This window comes from Alligator mississippiensis, chromosome 1, assembly GCF_030867095.1.
Source record: "Alligator mississippiensis isolate rAllMis1 chromosome 1, rAllMis1, whole genome shotgun sequence".
Classification (NCBI taxonomy): Eukaryota; Metazoa; Chordata; order Crocodylia; family Alligatoridae; genus Alligator; species Alligator mississippiensis.
The window spans coordinates 360990688-361009618 of record NC_081824.1 but is presented as its reverse complement, the minus strand read 5'-3'; the positions used below and the strand labels follow the sequence as shown (position 1 = coordinate 361009618).

Genomic DNA, 18931 nt, shown 5'->3' with positions numbered 1-18931 from the left:
CCTTCTTTCTCCCCCCCGGCCACTCACACCCCTCCCTTCATCTATCAACCTAAATAACTTACATGTGTGTTATAATCAGTAGGGGGAATAGAAAGAGAGATAAAAAAAAGAAGAGGAAAGATGGGAAGATGAAGAAAGAAGCATGTAAGCAGTAATAATTGTGATATCAGAGTATTCTAGGAACTTTTTTCAAATTGTTGCTTACTTCATAGCAGTTCTGATTCACTCCATATATTACTGACCACCTTTTCAAAATGAAAAAGAGGAATACATGCCTGCCTTCCCCCCCCCCCAGTGGCACAGCCAGAGTAGAGCTGAGCAGAGCCCTTGTGGGGCAGGGGAGGGTGTGGGCTGCCTGCTGTAGGCTCGGGGCTCCTTGCTGCCCTCTCCCCAGGAACCCTGTGCCAGTTGCACCACCATTGCAAGGCACCCCCTGCCTGCCTGGCAGCTGTGGGGGGCACAACTCTGCGCTACCACCGTGGTGGCCCTGGAGGAAGGATAACAAGGCAGGGAGCCCTAAGCCAACAGTGGGCAGCCCACATCTGTCCTGCCCCATAGACAAATCTTGTGGGGGTACATGCACCATAAATCTCCTCCCCAGGAATGCATGCCCTGGGCCCCATGTACTGCCCCAGCTGGGCAGCACCACTACCTCACTCCTTCCCTCACTATGGGGGCCTCAGTCTGTCCATCTCTGCCTCCCATGACTCCTCCCTCCCACAGACTTACCTGCAGGGAGCTACTCTCCACTGCTGGCTGGCTGTATTCTCGACCACACATGCACGTGGTACCCCCTGTGTCCTGCTCTCCCAAGCCTCAAATAGCACCTTGCAGGCTGGAACTCTGCCAGCCTGCAAGGGGAAACCTGCCATTTTCCACAGTGAATGGAAAATCTGGATCCCTGCACAATACTGGGAATCCTTTAAAAAACTCTCCTGGATTCAGCTAGCCTGGAACTGGGACTTGATGTTCACAATTTGAGACTGACCCACCCAATTAAGGATGGGTGGTCACCCTACCATAGATGCCAGCTGCACTATCTCATCATACCAGGTTTTGACCTTTTTACAGATGTCCTACCTTTCCAATTCATTTATATAATTCTGTATGTTACTAGTATGACCTGTTATAAGACTGCAATCTAGGAAAGTTTCAATTTGAACTCCTCAGGTACATACCCAAGAATGCCACATACATGCCAACAGTATGAGTGTTGTATTCAAAGCCACATTAACTCTAGTTCCTTTCCAAAAACAATTGATAATAGGTCATGACCAAAACATGTGATTCAGTTTTGCCTCTCTAACTTCTCTCTCTCTGTCTCTCTGTCTCTCTATATATATATGTATATATACACATTTAGAGGGATCCCTGTGAAGATGAAAAAGATCTTTTGCTGTATAAAATGAAGTTTGAGATCAATTGTAGATGTTCAAATATTCTGAATTGCTGATTTCTACTGGGATTCTGTCATCTGAATACCTAGGTCTTCATTCTACTTGAGTCTTAAATAGTTTGTATCAACCCACCTAATTTTCTTCATAGAATTGGGGACTAAGAGCTTAGTTCAAAGAAAAATCAACAGTAAGACCCTGATCCTGCAAATGCTCATACCCATGCTTAATTTTATTTATATGAGTGAAAAACAGTCACCTGAACTTTGAGGCCCATAGAGAAACTGTGGCTAAGGCATACCACTTTCTTTAGCCAAGGTACACTAGAGGGTAATATAACCGGCATCATGTTTAGCTGCCTTTGACTTCCCAGGGCAAATGATCAGGTACCCATTTACAGCAAGGTTAATGGTGGTGTCCTGTGGCTCATATCCAGAGTGAAGCTCACACTCCTGCCTCTGATGCTGCTGCAAATCAATTTAATTGCTCTGACACTGCACCTCACATGAACCTTCATAGTCCAGTTGAAATCAGTGGAACTACTTACAAATGTAATGGTCCCACAAAAGGGACTTGGTGCCTGCCTGCCAAATTCAGTCTCTAAATCCAATATTTAGGAATCAATGGCTGCCTATACACATGCAGCAAGGCTGGTTTGACATGCTGTAATTACAGCATGTCAGAGCAGACTCAATTAATCAAGCTGGGGTTCTCGAGGGCAGGGGAACTCAGTGCCCAAGATGAGTGGTCATTCTTTAAGGAGACGATACTCAAGGCCCAAGGGGTGACGATCCCAACAAGAAGCAAGGGGGGGAAGAGTGCCCAAAAGCCCCCTTGGCTCACCAAGGATGTCCAGGAATGCCTGGTTGCCAAAAAGGTGGCATACACCTGGTGGAAGGTGAGGGGCTATCTCCAAAGAGGAGTATACCTCCACTGCTCGGGCCTGTAGGGGGGCTGTTAGGAAAGCTAAGGAGGACATAGAGCTAGGACTAGCGTCCAAGATCAAAGATAATAAAAAGTCCTTTTTCAAATATATAGGGAGGATGAAGAAGGCACCGGGAAACATGGGGCCCCTGCAAGATATGCCGGGGAATCTGGTGGTTGCGCCAGAGGAGGAAGCAGACCTCTTTAACAAATTCTTCACCTCCATTTTGTTGTGCAGGAACCGGGACTCCCCCACCGTGATTCAAGATGGACTTGAGGGGAATGCCTCCAGACCTAAGGTTGAGGAGGACCGGGTTAGAGTGCTTCTGGAGGGGCTGGACATGCTCAAATCAGCAGGTCCAGATGCTCTCCACCCCAGGGTGTTGAGGGAGCTAGCAGGGGTTATTGCAGGGCCCTTGGCATGGCTTTACGAGCGCTCGTGGTGCTTGGGCCAGGTACCAGATGATTGGAAGATAGCCAATGTGGTCCCCATCTTTAAAAAAGGGAGGAGGGAGAACCTGGGCAACTATAGGCCTGTCAGTCTTACCTCAATCCTGGGCAAACTCTTTGAGAAGATTATCAAGGAGCACATCTGTGATGGGCCGGCATTGGGGATGATGCTCAAGGGCAACCAGCACGGTTTCATTAGGGGCAGATCATGTCAGACCAACCTGATTGCCTTTTACAATCAGGTCACAAAAGCATTGGATGCAGGTGTCGCCGTGGATGTAGCCTTTCTGGACTTCAGCAAGACCTTTGACACTGTCTACCACCCCATCCTCATTATAAAACTAGGCAACTGTGGCATCGATGCCCACACAGTCAGATGGATTGCAAATTGGCTAAAGGGTCATACTCAGAGGGTGGTGGTGGACGGGTCATATTCAACCTGGGGGGAAGTGGGCAGAGGAGTCCCCCAGGGCTTGGTCCTTGGGCCCCCACCATTCAATTTCTTTATCAGTGATTTGGACAACGGGGTGAAAAGCAACCTGTTCAAATTTGCTGATGATACCAAAATTTGGGGTGAGGTGGGCATGTTAGTAGGGAGGGAAAGACTGCAGGAAGACCTGGATAGGTTGCAGGGGTGGGCTAACAAAAGCAGGATGCGTTTCAATACTGACAAGTGCAGGGTGCTGCACTTGGGCAGTAGTAACCGGCAGCACACTTATAAGATGGGAAACTCCCTCCTTGAGAGCACGGAGGCAGAAAGGGATCTTGGAGTCATCGCTGATTCCAAGATGAACATGGGCCGACAATGCGAGGTCACGGTTGGCAGGGTTAACCGGACCCTATCGTGCATCCACAGGTGCATCTCAAGTAGGGCCAAGGAGGTGATCCTCCCCTTCTATGTGACACTGGTGAGGCCACAGCTGGAGTACTGTGTCCAGTTCTGGGCACCCCACTTCAAGAGGGTTGTGGACAACATTGAGAGGGTCCAGAGGAGGGCCACCTGCATGATCTGGGGACAGCAAGGCAGACCCTACAATGAGAGGCTATGGGACCTGAACCTGTTCAGCCTTCACAAGAGAAGGCTGAGGGGGGAGCTGGTGACCGTCTATAAACTCACTAGGAGGGACCAGAAGGGTTTGGGGGAGACCTTGTTTCCCCTAGCGCCCCCTGGGATAACAAGGAATAATGGCTACAAGTTGTTGGAGAATAGGTTTAGATTAGACATCCGTAAGAACTACTTCACAGTTAGGGCAGCTAGGATCTGGAACCAACTTCCAAGGGAAGTGGTGCTGGCTCCTACCCTGGGGGTCTTTAAGAAGAGGCTTGATGCCTACTTGGCTGGGGTCATTTGAGCCCAGTTTTCCTCCTGCCCATGCACGGGGTCAGACTTGAAGATCTACAAGGTCCCTCCAACCCTACTTCTATGATTCTATGATTCTATGAAGTCTGCTGGAGTATGGTAATTACCGAACTTCAGCAAACTCCAGCATCTCATGGCAGTGGGGCACTTTAAAGCTAGTTTGATAAACTTTTATTAAAGTGCCCCCACCACCATTTTTCAGCATGGGGATGCTGATACACAAGATGCTCTGGGAACTTTAATTAGAGCGTCTCTTGGAGCCACTCTAATTGCTAAATGAGATCCTCAATGCCGCTTTAAAAGCCTTACTAGGAACCTACATTTCTCCTGTAAAGGTGCTTAAAATTTTGCCTCTTGGCATGTGCCAAGCTGCTCATTACTTTAGGACCTGATCCAGACTGTTCCCACAGGGGTCTCCTTTTAGACATTGCAACACCTAGAAATAATGTGCCTGGCTCCAGGACAGTAAACCACAAAGTTGCTATCAGGTGCCTGCATTCCCATACAGTCAATGGGGAGAGTTAGCTGCTAAAAGGACTGGGGTGCTTCTGATGGGAAGTACCTAGAACTATCCAGCAGTCAGGACTGGGAGTAGGAGTGGGCACATGTGTGCAGTGAGTGCACGTGTGCCCTCAGCACACTCACCTGGGACCAGCATCAGTAGTGGTGGCAGCAACAGCAGCTGAAAGGTAAGCAGGGTGCAGGGGTGGGTGCAGCTGCAGTGGATCTGGAGGTAAAGCCCCCAGATCCCATTTAAAAAGAAGAGCAGGGAGCCACATGTAAACAGAGTGTGCAAACAGGTGTGCCCTGTAAGGGTGCACTGGCATTTGCGCAAGGTGGGCAAGCAGGAGAAGTCAGGTCAGAGACTTTGGCAGGGGAGAGAGGCAAACACTTCACTCTACAATAATGGTAAGGACATGTTGGGCTGCCAGGGACCCAACCCTAGTGATACTGCCTGCCCAGGGCTTCTCTGAGGCCTCCATCCAGATGGAGCCTGCAGGGAGGTTAAAGCTACTCTCCCCTCCTGTCTGTGAGGGCTGCCTGGTGGGGCCTCTGCAGCCTGGGTGGGGAGTGGGAGCTCCCTTGTCTATCCTACATCTGCCCACCTTCAGGGCAGGTGAGGGAAGTCCAGGTGGAGGTCAGCAGGCTGAGGGGAATCAGGGCTGCCAAGGATGAAATTGACAGGTATGTCTGTTGTCTGCAGGTTCAAGTACTTTGTGGAAAGGAACCCCTGGAGGAACCCAATGCAGTGGTATGGCAAATGGTTACCACCAGGGCCAGGGCTACTCATGCTGCCACAGTGTTGTTCCCCCCGTTATAACTGGAGAACAGGTATGAGGCCCTGGCAGCACTGGAGGAAGAGACAGGCGAGGATGACTCCAGAGGAGCCGATGCCACTCCATGCATAGTGCAGACTGAGCGATGCCAGAGCACCCAGAAGAAGAGATGCCGGATCCTTGTCATGGGTGACTCCTTCCTGAGAGGAATGGAGGGACCCACCTGTCACCCAGACCCCATGGAATGTGAGGTTTGCTGCCTACCTGGAGCTCGGATTCAGGATGTCATGGCGATGACCCCAGACCTCATCCGGCCCTCTGATCACTACCCCTTGGTCCTTGTGGCAGGGCACTGTTTGTGCCTGCCACTTTAAGACCTGAGCCAAGCAGCCAGCAGGTGCTTGATTTTGGCAGCCATTTTAGATCTCTGGCTGCCTATATAAACAGGGCAGTTCCCTGCTAGCAGGTCAGGCAGCAATATTGTCTGGCTGCAAGGCTTCATGTATCATCCTGGAGGTAAAGAAGGAGCTGTAGGGGATGGCTAGGAGGCTCCTGGTAATGGGCATGACTTAAAGCTGCATTCTGCTGGGACTGGGTGGCCTGGTGGGACTCTCAGTAGCATGGGAGCCCCCAGGAAATGCCAGACCAGTTACCACCTGTGTGAAAGTTGGGTCAGGGCACCTTAACCCCAGATTCCATAACTGTGTGGGTCACCTGCTAGTAGGGTCCAGAGGGCAGACCCCAGAGAGAGAGTGGGACTAGAGACCTGATGTAGAATACTCTTGACTGGTCAATGCTGGGGCCAGAACCAGACTGGTCAAAAGGGCCTGGGGCCCACCGTGAGGGATGCCCAGAGCTAGGAGGGCCGGGGGTTTCCAATTGGCCTTGGAAGTGGCCAGGGCCTGTATGGCTGAAGGTCCTGGGGGGACCACACATGAGAGGGGAACTAGTTTCAGGGAGCTAGGTAGCCTGAATGAAGGTGGGATAGGCTGCCTGAATAGAGGGATCTTAGAGGTGTCCTGATTGGAGAATTCTGGGGCCCAGTATGGGGGCCGGTGACTGTAAGAACTATGGATACCATCTGCAAGGCATAAGCTGTGGTGTACGGGAGGTACAGAGCTGCAGATAGCACCCCCTGGCATTGAAATGGGCAGCTTCCCACCTAATTAAGATAATTAATTAATTAACAAAAAGGTGTGGCAGTTGGGAAGGTGGGCGGTTGGCCCAGAAACAGGTGGGTGGGCCAAATGTAAAATTGGCTCTGAGAAGACCCCCTGTTACAGTCCTCATCCATGTGGGCACTAGTAACACAGCTGGGAGTAATCTGGATCATGTCATGAGAGACTACAAGGCTCTGGTGGCTAAGCTTAGGGAGACAGGAGCACAGGTGGTTTTCTCATCTGTTCTTTTGGTGAGCAGACATGGATGGTGCCATGAGGCCTGCATCGGAGAGGTCAACTGGCAGCTTCAGAGCTGGCGTTACTGGGTGGGTTTTGTATTCTTTGACTATGACCCGCACTTCCGCACAGGAGGCATGCTAGGGCAGGATGGGCTACATCTCTCCCCGAAATGTAAGTGTATTTTCTCGTCCAGGTTGGCTGATCTAGTACAATGAGCTTTAGACTTAGTTCATTGGAGGATGGGGATGCAGTGGTACAGGAGGATACTTCAACATCAAACCAGGTGACACAAGCAGGAACAACCCAGGTAAGTGACAAGGGCCCGGGCTAACTTGGGTACAAGAGGGCAGCATGAACACCCATAGGAGGTCTCAACTGCCTCTACACAAATGCTAGAAGTATGGGGAATAAGCAGGAGGAACTCGCCCTCCTGCTAGCTAGCAAAAACGCAGACCTGCTTGGGCTTATAGAAACCTAGTGGGATTCTACCCATGACTGGGCAGTAGACATTGAGGGCTATAGGTTGTATAGATGAGAGCGCTACACACCTCCCCTTTTCTCCCTACTCTATGTTAAAGTGCACATCTTCAGTGATCAGGATGGGTTCAGAAGAGGGGCAAACTGAGGCGCTCTGGGTTAGAATGCAAGGGGGTCATGGGGAAAGGGACTTGATAGTGGGCATCTACTACAGACCACCTCACCAGGGGGATGAGCTGGACCTAGAATTTTTTTCAGGTCAGCTCATGGAAGCTCTAAGGACAAGGGATGTGGTTGTCATGGGTGACCTAAACTACCCAGACATCTGCTGGGAGGATCAGTCAGCCAAATCTGAATGCTTACATAAGTTTTTATCCTGCATACAGGACCTCCAGCTAACCCAGGAGGTATATAATCCCACCAGAGTAAATGTCTTGCTGGACTTGGTCCTTGCCACAGGTGATGACCTGGTGAGGGATCTGTGGGTGCTCGACTACCTAGGTGTTAGTGACCATTGCCTGCTGGAATTTACTATCTAGCTCAGGGTGGTGAAAGCAAGCAGTAAGGCAAAAGTCCTTGTCTTCAGGAGGGCTGGCTTCAGTGAGCTAAGGAGATTACTAAAAGAGACACTGGGGACTTGGAGCTTCAATGAGATACAAGTCCAGACCAGTGGTTGTTCCTTAAGGAGACAATCCTCTGAGCTCAGAGGAAGTCAGTTCCAATGCAAACCATAGAAGGCAAGAGTGCTAAAAAGCCACCTTGGCTCAGTAAAGGCATCCAGGAGGGCCTGAGGGCAAAAAAGGTGGCATACAATCAGTAGAAGCAAGTGGCAATCACCAAGGAGAATTGCACCTCCATTGCTCATGATTGCAGGGAGGCAGTTAGGAAGGCCAAGGCTGAGACGGAACTAGGGCTGGCGACCAGAATGAAGTCCTTTTTTAAACACGCAGGGAGTAAGAAGGCACCAGGTAACATGGGGCACCTACAGGACAGGCATGGCAATCTGGTGATTGCAGCAAAGGAAAAAGCTGATCTCTTCAATGAGTTCTTTGCCTCCATGTTTCTGAGCAGGGACCAGGACAACTCCCCCACTTGGATTATGGACAGGCTCAGGGAACATGATGCTATGCCTTGGGTAAGGGACAATCTAGTTGGGGAACTCTTGGAGGGGCTGGATGTGTATAAATCAGCAGGCTTGGATTCTCTTCATCTGAGGGTACTGAGGGAATTGGCAGAGGTCATAGCAGGGCCCCTGGCATGGCTGTATGAGCACTCATGGTGCTCTGGCCAGGTCCCAGAGGACTGGAAAAGGGCCAGTGTGGTCCCCATTTACAAGAAAGGGAGAAAGGATGAGCTGGGTAACTACAGGCCAGTTAGTCTCACCTCGGTCCTTGGGAAGACCTTTGAGAAAATTATCAAGGAACACATCTGTGGGGGCCCAGCATGGGAGGTAATGCTCAGGGGCAAACAACATGGGTTCATTGTGGGCGATGCTGCCTGACTAACCTTGTTTCCTTTTCAGACCAGGTCACACAGTCCTTGGATGCAGGCGTTGAGGTGAGTGTCATCTAGCTGGACTTCAAGAAGGCCTTTGACTCTGTTTCTCACCCCATTCTCATAAAAAAACTAGGAAACTGCAGCATTGATGCCTACACAGTCAGATGGATGCCAGCTGTCTTCCTGCCCTTCGAGCGGGGGGGCTGGATTCCATGATCTTCTGAGGTCCCTTCCAGCCCTAATGTCTATGAAATCTATTAAATCTATGATTAAAAATCACATATCTTAAGAGCCTTACTATTGACTGTCAAGGAAAAAGTTTGCATTTTACTGCTAGATTTCACTATCTGGCCACACCAAGGGAGACAGTCCAGCTGCAATCCAGCCTTGTAGGGGAAAGGGGACTTGGCTTGGGTCTATGGGGAAAAAGAGGGCATGGCTCAGCCCCAACCTGGCCCGTGGGGGAAAAGAGGGCATGGCTCAGCCCTAACCTGACACTGCAGGGTAGAAGGGGGCGTGGCTTGGCCTTGCAGGGAAAGGGAGTGTAGCCTGGTCTCAATTCAACCCCACAGGAGAAAAGGGGATGTGCCTTCAACCTAACCCAGCTCTGCAGGCATGGGGGTAAGCAGGGGTGAATGGCCTGGCTGCGATTGGCTGTGCAGGGCTTGGGGTTTGGGAATTTGGGTGGGGGGAGTGACTGTATTAATGGCCACTGCTTCCCTGCTACCAAATTTTCTGCCCCATGGGAAGCCCCATAGAGCAGATGGGATGCCTCTGTGGACTGCATTTGGCCCATGGGCCAGAGGTTGAGCACCCCTGGTCTATGTAGATTTACCTTATTATTACAAGGAAAAAATATGTCAGGGCCTGGGGGCCTTTTCCAATGAACTAGATTGCCTTCATTTTCTTACCAAGGTGCACACCAAATATGGTAGGTTATGCAAGTTAAAATAGCAGGTATTATCGTATTCCTTTTGTGAAATGCAATTTGTAATTGACTGTAGCTACTGCTTTCAAGTAGAAGCAAAGGTAGTCAGTAGTGCAAGATCCCTTTGATCTCATCCTACAAACACTTAGGTGACTTAAAGCTGTTATCCAACTTGAAAGTATCTCTGAAACAGCCTAGCTATGCCTGACTATATTAATGCTAATACAATTACATGGGGTTGCATCAATAGTAGGTAACTCTTTTTTCTGAATACTGCTTTATTGAATTTTCAGGAGGTATTGGCTAGATCATCAACTGGTATGAATCAGTGTAACTTCAATAAAATCAGTCTTGGCTGATTAACCCAACCTGGGGATCTGGCCACATGCATTTCTAAACATATGTGTATTGTGTTAGATGAATTATGCAGTCACAAACTCAAAAATAACATTCAAAATATAAATTGTAATTGTATAGCAAACCATCAACTGTTAATATATTCTCCAACATATTTGTTCATCATAAATGTATTGATAGTTCTTGCCAAAAATTTCTGAGTCCTCTGGGCATTCCTTCCTTTAGGAGGAAATGGATGATTCTTAGTTGTTTTTATGATACAGTCTTGTGTGTGTGTGTAGAAAAGTAAAAAAGTCCTGATCTCCTGAATTCAGGAGGAATCAAGTGTAAAATGTTTTCTTTGCTTATAGTCCCAGACCTCTGTAAGCCAGTATTCAACCCCCAAACCCACTATCTGCTTTTTCAAAAAACCAATCTGGGTCTGGTGTTTCTTGCTGCTATCTTTCTGTGGTGTTTCTTCTTTCTCCTAGGTATCCTTCTATCCACATAGTTCAAATTTATGGCCAGCCTCACAATGTTTCAGCTCCCTGGTTTTAGGCAGGAGATTAATGTATTTTTACTACTCAAATAAAACTCCTAAGCTAGGTACAGACATTCAAAAAGCCTGAGGTGGAATCAATCTAAGTTATGTGGTTTTCTGTAAGGAGTGTAGTTTAGATCAGTAGTGAACAGAATACACATTTGCTCTTTAGTGGGCAGGAGTGTGTGTGTGTTTCTGAGAATTTTAGACTGGGTTCTGCCACTTTTAAACCAGTCTGTGCATTGAACTTCTGTTCTGTCACGGATATAAACTGGTTTTGTTTGCCGAACTTCTGTTATGGGTATAGACCAATTCCTGATCATTTATATACTAGTAAAAGTGCAAGTTCTGTACTTGGCTTTAGTATCAATGGGTTTAACCCAGCCTACAACTTTACCTTGGTGATAACTTTCAAACCTAGATGATATTATTGACAGTGATGAGAATTACTTAGTTTGGAGATTGTGGAAGTGGGAAGAATTACAGAAACTTTAAATTGAAGGAAAAAAACTTAGTAACATTAACATGTATTTATCACTAGAATGTATATCGGTGTGAAAGTCCCATAACTCTGAACTGTTGAAACTAGATCAGAGAAAATATAGGACAACATGCTGTAAAATGTTACTTATATTTTCAGTAAAATGGACTGCATGATTAAATACCTTTTCTCTCTCTTTTTGAATGTCTTTTCAATTTCTAGCTTCATTATAGCTATCAAATGAAAAACTCTTATTTTTTCCAGATGAAAATCCCAATAAATTTGACTTAAAATTTAAATTCTACAAACAGGCCGACAATGGACTGGTTGTCAGGTGTGTGAATGGTTTGAATTGTGTTCTGCATTCTGCTCATCTGCTCCTTTCTCCTTGGCAGGCTAAAAAGAAATCTGTGGGACATATGCTCTCTTGGACAATTTTATCTGCAGACAAATCTAGCTAGGGAAAAACATTATGTGACTGTGTGTGCTTGCATCGCATGCCAGGGCAACTTTCTGGTGCACCATCCTTGAGAAATGTCCCTTTAAGCTATGGCTGTGCCTGTAGACTATTAATCATTTGGGGGAATATATTTTTGCTAAAGTTGGTCTAAAAGCCAGGAACTTTAAATGATTTAAATACCGTACGTGTAAGAATAAATACGGCAAAATATTTGCTTTCTCTGATACTTTTCATGCTTGCTTACCAAAGTCATGACAGAAAATCTAATCTTCCAATGTACCTGTCTGTTGTAGCTAAATTGAACCAGTTTGAAAAGAACAGAACATTTCTTCTCAAAAGCACATAGTTAGCTATCTAACTGAGAGCAATAGAGTGTGAATGCCCTAGATTTCAAAGAGCTCTTTTTTTTTTTTTTTACTACGTTTATGAGAGCTGCTGATGAATTCTGTACTTCTATACTGCCCAGCTAGGATTGCCAATTACAAGACAAGTACCAAATGATTGCCAAGAACATAATTTTTGGCCTTTTGGCCATTGAACTGTAAGGGTGACCTTAAACTTAATTGGCTAAACAGCTGAAAGGTAAATAATTCCACATTAAGTCAAAGAAATGAGTCATGCCATAACTGTAAAATTTAGAGTTTTTAAATGATTTTATTGGATTGGAATCCTTTAATAAAAGCATGCATTTCATTTTCCTTAGCAAGTATTGACCCTGGACTTTGACAAAGAATACACTATGCAAATTAGCCCAATGTCTTTGCCTGTTCTTTAGAAGTTATAGTTTTACTTAGTAGGAAGCATTTACTTGGGATTGTTGGACCAAATTTTAGTATTTTTTTTTTTTTTTTTTTACTCTTGTTCAACAATTGAACTGATTTTAAACGTCTTCGTATTAAAGCAAGATGAACTTGTCATTATAGCCTTTTAATCTTTTTTCAGAGCAAATCTATTTCTCCTAAATTTGCAAAATTCAGGATTCTGTAGGTTGTTTTCATTCAGAGGAGAAACTGATGATCTTGTTTCTTTGCAGTCCTATTTACATATCTCTGTTTCCTTGAATACATCAGAAAACAAAAAATAAGGAATGATCTCTGCACAGAATTCTAAACTCCTTTTTACTCAACACTTAATCCTAGAACCGGTCACATTGTTTTTGCCATATTGTAAATTCACCTAAAAATGCTGTTTCAACTGATTGAAAGCTATTCATGATTTTGCCCCAAATCACTCAATTATTTTTGGCTGGCAGGAAAGGTTTGGAGGAAGGATCGAGGGAGAGAAGAGCTGACTGCCTATTATCCAGTACCTTAGTGGTTAGTCCATTCTTGCAGGATGCAGGAGACATGGGTTGAATTCTGTTTTTTGCCTGAGGAAGTTTGAACCCACATCTTGCACCTCACAGTATTCGATAGCATATATGCACACCTGACTCTCTCTTCTGTGGATGATATTTCACTGTAACTGGAGCAGGGATGGAAATCCCGTGTTCTAGGACACTTACAACCCTGGTGAATGATCTAACTGCTAGGCTGTAGACTCTGTTTTGTTTTGTCTGTTTGGCTTAATGCATATTGATGTGCAATGTGAAAGAGCTGCAATAGAGGAGATTGAGGGAGCTCCCACCTGGGATTTAGGATGCTTGAATGCCCATCCCTGCGCCAGCAAATATTTGTTTATGCAAAGGGGAACAGTATCAGCAGGAGAGATTTACTGCATGTCTCCTTTCCCCCAACCTCAACCATGAATATTTTACAACCTGGTGGTTAGGGATCTCTTCTGGAAGGGGTGGGGGAGGGAGGTGTGGAAGGATGGAAGGGGAAGGAGAGAATGGGTTCAAATATCTGTGGGAGGAGGAATTTAACTACTGTCTCCCATATTTTGCATGGGTATCCTAATCTCTGAACCTTTTTTTGTCTGGCAGTTTTGGAATCAAAGCTCTGACTTTTCTTATTTGCACAGACCTACTTAGGCCAAAAAACACTCTGTTTTCCTCAGGGCCATGTTCCTATTGCTATATGCTCTTGGCTTTAATTCACCATATTCTCTTGCCAGGTTCTGTTTTTTCTGCTTCTCTTTCAGAGGTGCACGAGCCTTCATAAAACAATAACCAGCAGTAACATGGTTATCTTTGCGCACGCGGGCTGTGGCCAGCAGCCCGGGCACGCGGGGTCAAGACCGGGGCGAGCTAGAATTAGCCACGGACGTGTAGTGGTTGATTTAAAGATAGTTTACTTACACCAAAGATGGTTGTGGTGTAGGCTGGACAGTTTCCAGGCACAGCTCTGCTTAAATCCTCATTAGAGGACTACGACAAGTTCGTTCTTTCCCACGAAGTTGTTGAAGCTCCGTGGGTTCGGTAGTTTCTCGTGCAGGAAGGGATAAGTCTAGGAATCTATCGGCGACGGGGAGAGGCTAGAGGCTGGTCAGGCCTCCGTTGCCTTTTAAGAAACGCGTTGGGTCCGTGAGGATTTGCAGTGCTTAGAGATCTTCACACAGCGTGAAGTCTCCTCCTCCTGATGTTCGTGGAGTCCTCCAATTTCTCTCCAACTGATTTCTCTCCAACTTGGGCAGAAACCACCCAAGCTCTTTATATGGCTAGCAAGCCAATCGCTAGCCGCCACGTATACATAATTTAACGTGAACCAATAATGTGCCTCGAATTTGAATACAAATGGCGGGAACTCTTTGCACCGAGCATTTCTTAGATGCAAAAAGAAATGCACCATGCAAAGAAAGCTACAAATTGGCGGGAAATTCTCCGTTGCACCGGGGTTCTCTTCTGCAGCAGAAAACTCTATCGTGCAAAGAAGCTGCAATTTAGCGGGAAAATAATTTAGCAGTGCCGAAGCACACACAAAACAAAAAATCACAACTTTGGGTTGTGACAGATGGTAGCATGCAGCTTCAGATAATCTCTTTAAATTAATTTAGCTCAATTACATTACATTATTGTTAGTTATAACCAGGGGTCTTGGTTTTCTGTGTTTAAAAATAGCAAATTCTCTGATTTTACAAAAATCCCATATTATCAGATTTAAAAACCCCAAATCTATGTTCTTCCATGAGTAAAATGAAACGCCACTATATATACAGGTACCAATTGAACACAATGTTTTATTGACAGACAAGGTTCTTTGGGTGAATCTGATATGTTTTATTGATGAATTTACAATTTAAATGAAATGTGGAAGCTTATAATAAAATAAATTCTAAATACCTATATATTTGGGGATTTGATTTTTTTTTTTTTATCATAGAGAATCAGAGCTCCCTCTGTCAACACTGGATTTATGACCCAGATACTAGGACCCAAACCCTCAGATCGACCACGACTTCTTTTCAACAATAGGCAGTTCTTTTGATACACAGAGATAGCTGATAGGAGTAATGCAGGCAAGGCAAAAGAAATAACACCCCTGGTCTATATTTACTAGTCCTAGAGTTCAATAGGAAAGGTACATCTGGCCAGTACGGGAGCTTCACCCTATGGTTCTTTCTTCAATGTCAGATGTCAGCAGCCTTGGAGCTTGAGGGCGGAGGCCCACTCCCCACCCTGATGGGGTGCAAGAGACAGGCTGGTGGTGTGCCCTCTGTCCATGGTGGGTGTTGTGTCTTATTGTGTCATCCTTGTACTGTCCTTTTAAGGCCAAAGCCCTCATGTTCAGCACTGCAGATTCATTTTACTTTGTGGCAGTTTTGCAGTACTGGGGACTCCATGTTCTCTGCCATGAGGAGCCAGAGGCATTCTTGGTTCCTCTCTCTCCACAGGACTGGACTGGGTCAAGTCAGAGACAGAGCATGTATAAGATCTGTATACATATATTGATGCAATTGTTAAGATCCACCCTGGATATGATTCCAGAGAGTTATAATAATAAATAACTGTTAGTTCAACACAGGAGTGTCCAAAGTGTTGTTGCTGAACCCACAACATATCAGTGGCTTCCTGATCCCCCCTCAGGGACTTTTTGCTGCTCTGAAATCTCTCCTTTTGTATTCTTTTTTTCCTCTGATGACTCTTCATTGCAAGGTACTGTTGACCGATTTCCCTGTGGTTGTCATACTGTTCTGTTCTGTTCTGTCAGCGTATTCCTTTGTTGCAACAAACCGAACACATGCACGCACCTTAATTTGGTCATTTACCGGTGTCATTGACCTCCCTGCCCCACTCTGCTGAGGAGCCCCTGGGGGGAGGGCAGTACGGCAGGGAGCACCAAGCCCACACTGGGCAGCCTGCATCAACCCTTGCCCCATGCACAAATCTGGGGGGCATGTGCTCCCCCTATGCCTCCCTCCCTGGGAGTGTGTGTGGCAGCAGGGAGCCAGCTCCCCTGCTGCCCCCCAAATGAGCTGCTTGTGGCTCCCCTCCCACTCCCCGGCCAGACCCTGCAGCCTTGCATTCCTGCCCTGGCCCTGATTTCATGCACTGCCCCAGCTGGGCAGCACCCTCAGCCCCAGTCCCGGCCCTGTCCTACTCCCTCCCTCCTTCACTGTGGGGGCCTAAATCTGCTACCCCACCCCCAGGCTTAATTGGAGGGAGCTGCAGGAGCTGCCCCCAGCCCTTTGCAGGATGGAACTCTGCCAGCATGCAAGGGAAAACCTGCCCGTTCCCTGCTTTTTTTTTTTTCCCCTTAAAACGGGAAAATTCACATTCTTCTCCCTATAAGGGGAAAATCCATGTTTTCCTGCAATTTTCTGTGTTGAATTGAAAACCCGGATTCCTGGTTATAACTATAGAAACACAATGCAATAATATCACTGCACAGGCAACAATAGTATCAGAGGGAAATATAGTGTTTTGTCTCTTTCTTTAAGAGAGTAAAATAAGTTTCCAAGTATACTAAAGATTTGATTTATTGACCCAGCTTTGAAATTAATGTTTTCCAGCTGATTTTTTTCCCCTGTAGCAAAACCCACAATTTTTCTTTTTTTTTTCTTTTAAAATGCATTCCCTCCCCTTCCTCAACCATTTCTGACTTTGTCTCTCCCTCTCTATTCCCTATAGATAAGTGTAAGTGAGCTAAGATGTAGGATAAGCTTTAACATTTTATTTTAGGTAGTAAGTTTTATTTCTCTCCCTCTGCAAATAAGTGCCCTGCTATTTTGATATAGATATCCACTGTTTTATAAGTGATAATTATTATGTTTGTACTGATTTTTTTACTTCTTTTATATTATGTGATTACTGTTTTAGGCCTATATATGTAAGTTAGCATAAGTCATGTCAAGTTGCCATCTTGTAATGTCAAGCCTCCATCTTATCCCCATGCCCGGTTGTGTAACCTATGACTCATACTACCCCTCCTATGTAACTTGGTTCCTGAATGAATGGGGATGAATGAGGGTGCTTGAGAGACAATGGCAGTAGGTCTAAAAATAGCTCCTTCTGAATGACAGAACTAACAACACCAATACCTGGGCCAATGACCCAGCCATTGGAACCACCCTCAGCATTCAAGACACAAAAGATGAGGCAACCCACTAGTGTGCCAGGCTGCACATGCTCAGTAAGAACACCTGGAACCCTCTGGAACAGGACTGACATTGCCCTCCCCATAGGAGATCATAGGTAGTCTGCCCCATAAAAAGTGGTAGTGAAGACTGACTCCTTGGGAACGCCATTTCCATCTGGACCAGACCAGCTCCACGTCACACCACCTATCCACCCACCTCTGGACAACACCGAGCTGAAGGAGACCCTGACTGGCCATTGAGTACCCACTTTCAGTCTGGGATAGGTAGATATCACCTGCATATTTCCTCCTCCAATTTGAACTCTATCTCTGTCCTCCTGGACTTCAGCCCCTGCAGCAAGCCTCTTTAACCCCTGCTGCCATTGTGTGTGTGTGTGTGTGTGTGTGTGTGTGTAATAAAATATTGTGTCACCATCTCCCCTTTTCAATAAAACCACTATCATTTGTAAGCCTGAGTTGGGTTGTATTTTACTGAGCCCCGGTCCCTTCCCTATCTTAAATTCTGGTCTCCATCTCTCTCCCTCTTGGCTCTCAGCCTTACTCCCACCACTTTTTGCTTCCTCTCTGTCCCTTTTCTGCAGACTCTTAGCCCTGTTGCTTTCTGCAGGCTCTCAGCCTTGGTCCTGCCACTTTTTACCTCTTGCCACCTGTTCCCAATCCCTATCTCTCTCTGCCTTCTCTTTAACTCTCTCTCTCTGTGTTCTCCAGCCTCTGGGCTTCTCCCCGGCATTGCTCCTTTGCTGTGCTGGCTTTCTGCTTTCAATTAACACCAATTAATTTTAAATTATCCCAGCTCCCCTCCAGTCTGCCGGTTCTAATCCCAGCACTGGCAACTTTCATCTCAGTCTCCACCAGCAGTAACTTAAAGTAACCCCAAGCCTCAGCTCTTCAGTCCAGCTCTCTTTCTAGTCTACCAGTTCTAATCCCAGTCCTGGCAACTTTCACCCCCTACGCTTTCACTCTCTCTTACCTTAACCTTCCCCCAGGTATCCCAAGTACACCAAGCAAATACATACACACCACAGCACCCAAGTTAGGAACTCACCTGTGTGTATATGTAGGTGAGTGGTATGTATGTGAAGTGATATACATATATGTCACTGTGTGCATGATATACGAATTAGTGATCTGTGTATGTGTATTGGGTGTGTAGGTATTGGTAATTGATTCAGGTCTAATTTCTTTTGGTCAGTGTAGGTGCTTGAATTGGTGATAGGTGTACATTTTCTAGGCTGGTAATTTTGGATGTGTATGTGCCTGAATTGGTAGTGTGTGCACGCACGCCTGGTGGGGGTGCCTGCACCTAGAGTGTGTGTATGCACCTAGTGTGTGTGTATGCACCTAATTGATTTTTGAGTGTGTGCATGTGCAATTGTACACCATGCCCTCCTGTCTAACAGTGCAATATTGAGATCCTAAGAGTTGGCCTGACCCAACAGGGTAACACCCCCTCAGATCATAGAATCTGGAATGGGCTTCCAAGGGGGGTGGTGCTCTCCCCTACCTTGGGGTTCTTTAAGAGGAGACTAGACAAGCACCTAGCTGGGGTCATCTGACCCCAGCTCTCTTTCCTGCCCAGACCACTGGGTCAGACTCGATGACCTACTGAGGTCCTGTCTGACGCTAACATCTATGAATCTGTAGAATCATAGAGAAGCAGGGCTGGAAGGAACCTCTATAGATCATCTAGTCCAACCCCCTGCCTGAGGTAATATCATCTCTATCTAAACCAACATATATAAATCCATAACCTAATCTTTGAGTTAAACTACCATAAACCCTGACACAATCTGCCACAGGTAAAGCAGGGGAACCATGACAACCAACGTCATGTTTCTCTGAAAGGTTGTTAATATATGCTCAAGAGATCCCAGGAAGAGGACCATGCTCCCTATTACAAAGGGAGACAACCCGCCCCTTACAGTCCAT

At 46.4% G+C, this 18931-nt stretch overlaps 1 long non-coding RNA gene across 3 annotated transcripts; it reads left to right on the top strand.

The window, feature by feature from the left end:
* The first annotated feature begins 3415 nt into the window (after positions 1-3415).
* On the top strand, positions 3416-17392 carry LOC109283011 (uncharacterized). Of its 3 annotated transcripts, XR_009459211.1 has the most exons (6): positions 3416-5651; positions 6825-6891; positions 6999-7112; positions 8354-8417; positions 8805-8839; positions 14786-17392. It is a non-coding gene; the product is annotated as an uncharacterized LOC109283011 (long non-coding RNA). The 3 variants fall into 3 exon arrangements; XR_009459210.1 differs by having other exon boundaries at positions 6999-8417; XR_009459212.1 differs by lacking the exon at positions 6825-6891 and having other exon boundaries at positions 6999-8417.
* The last annotated feature ends 1539 nt before the right edge of the window (positions 17393-18931 follow it).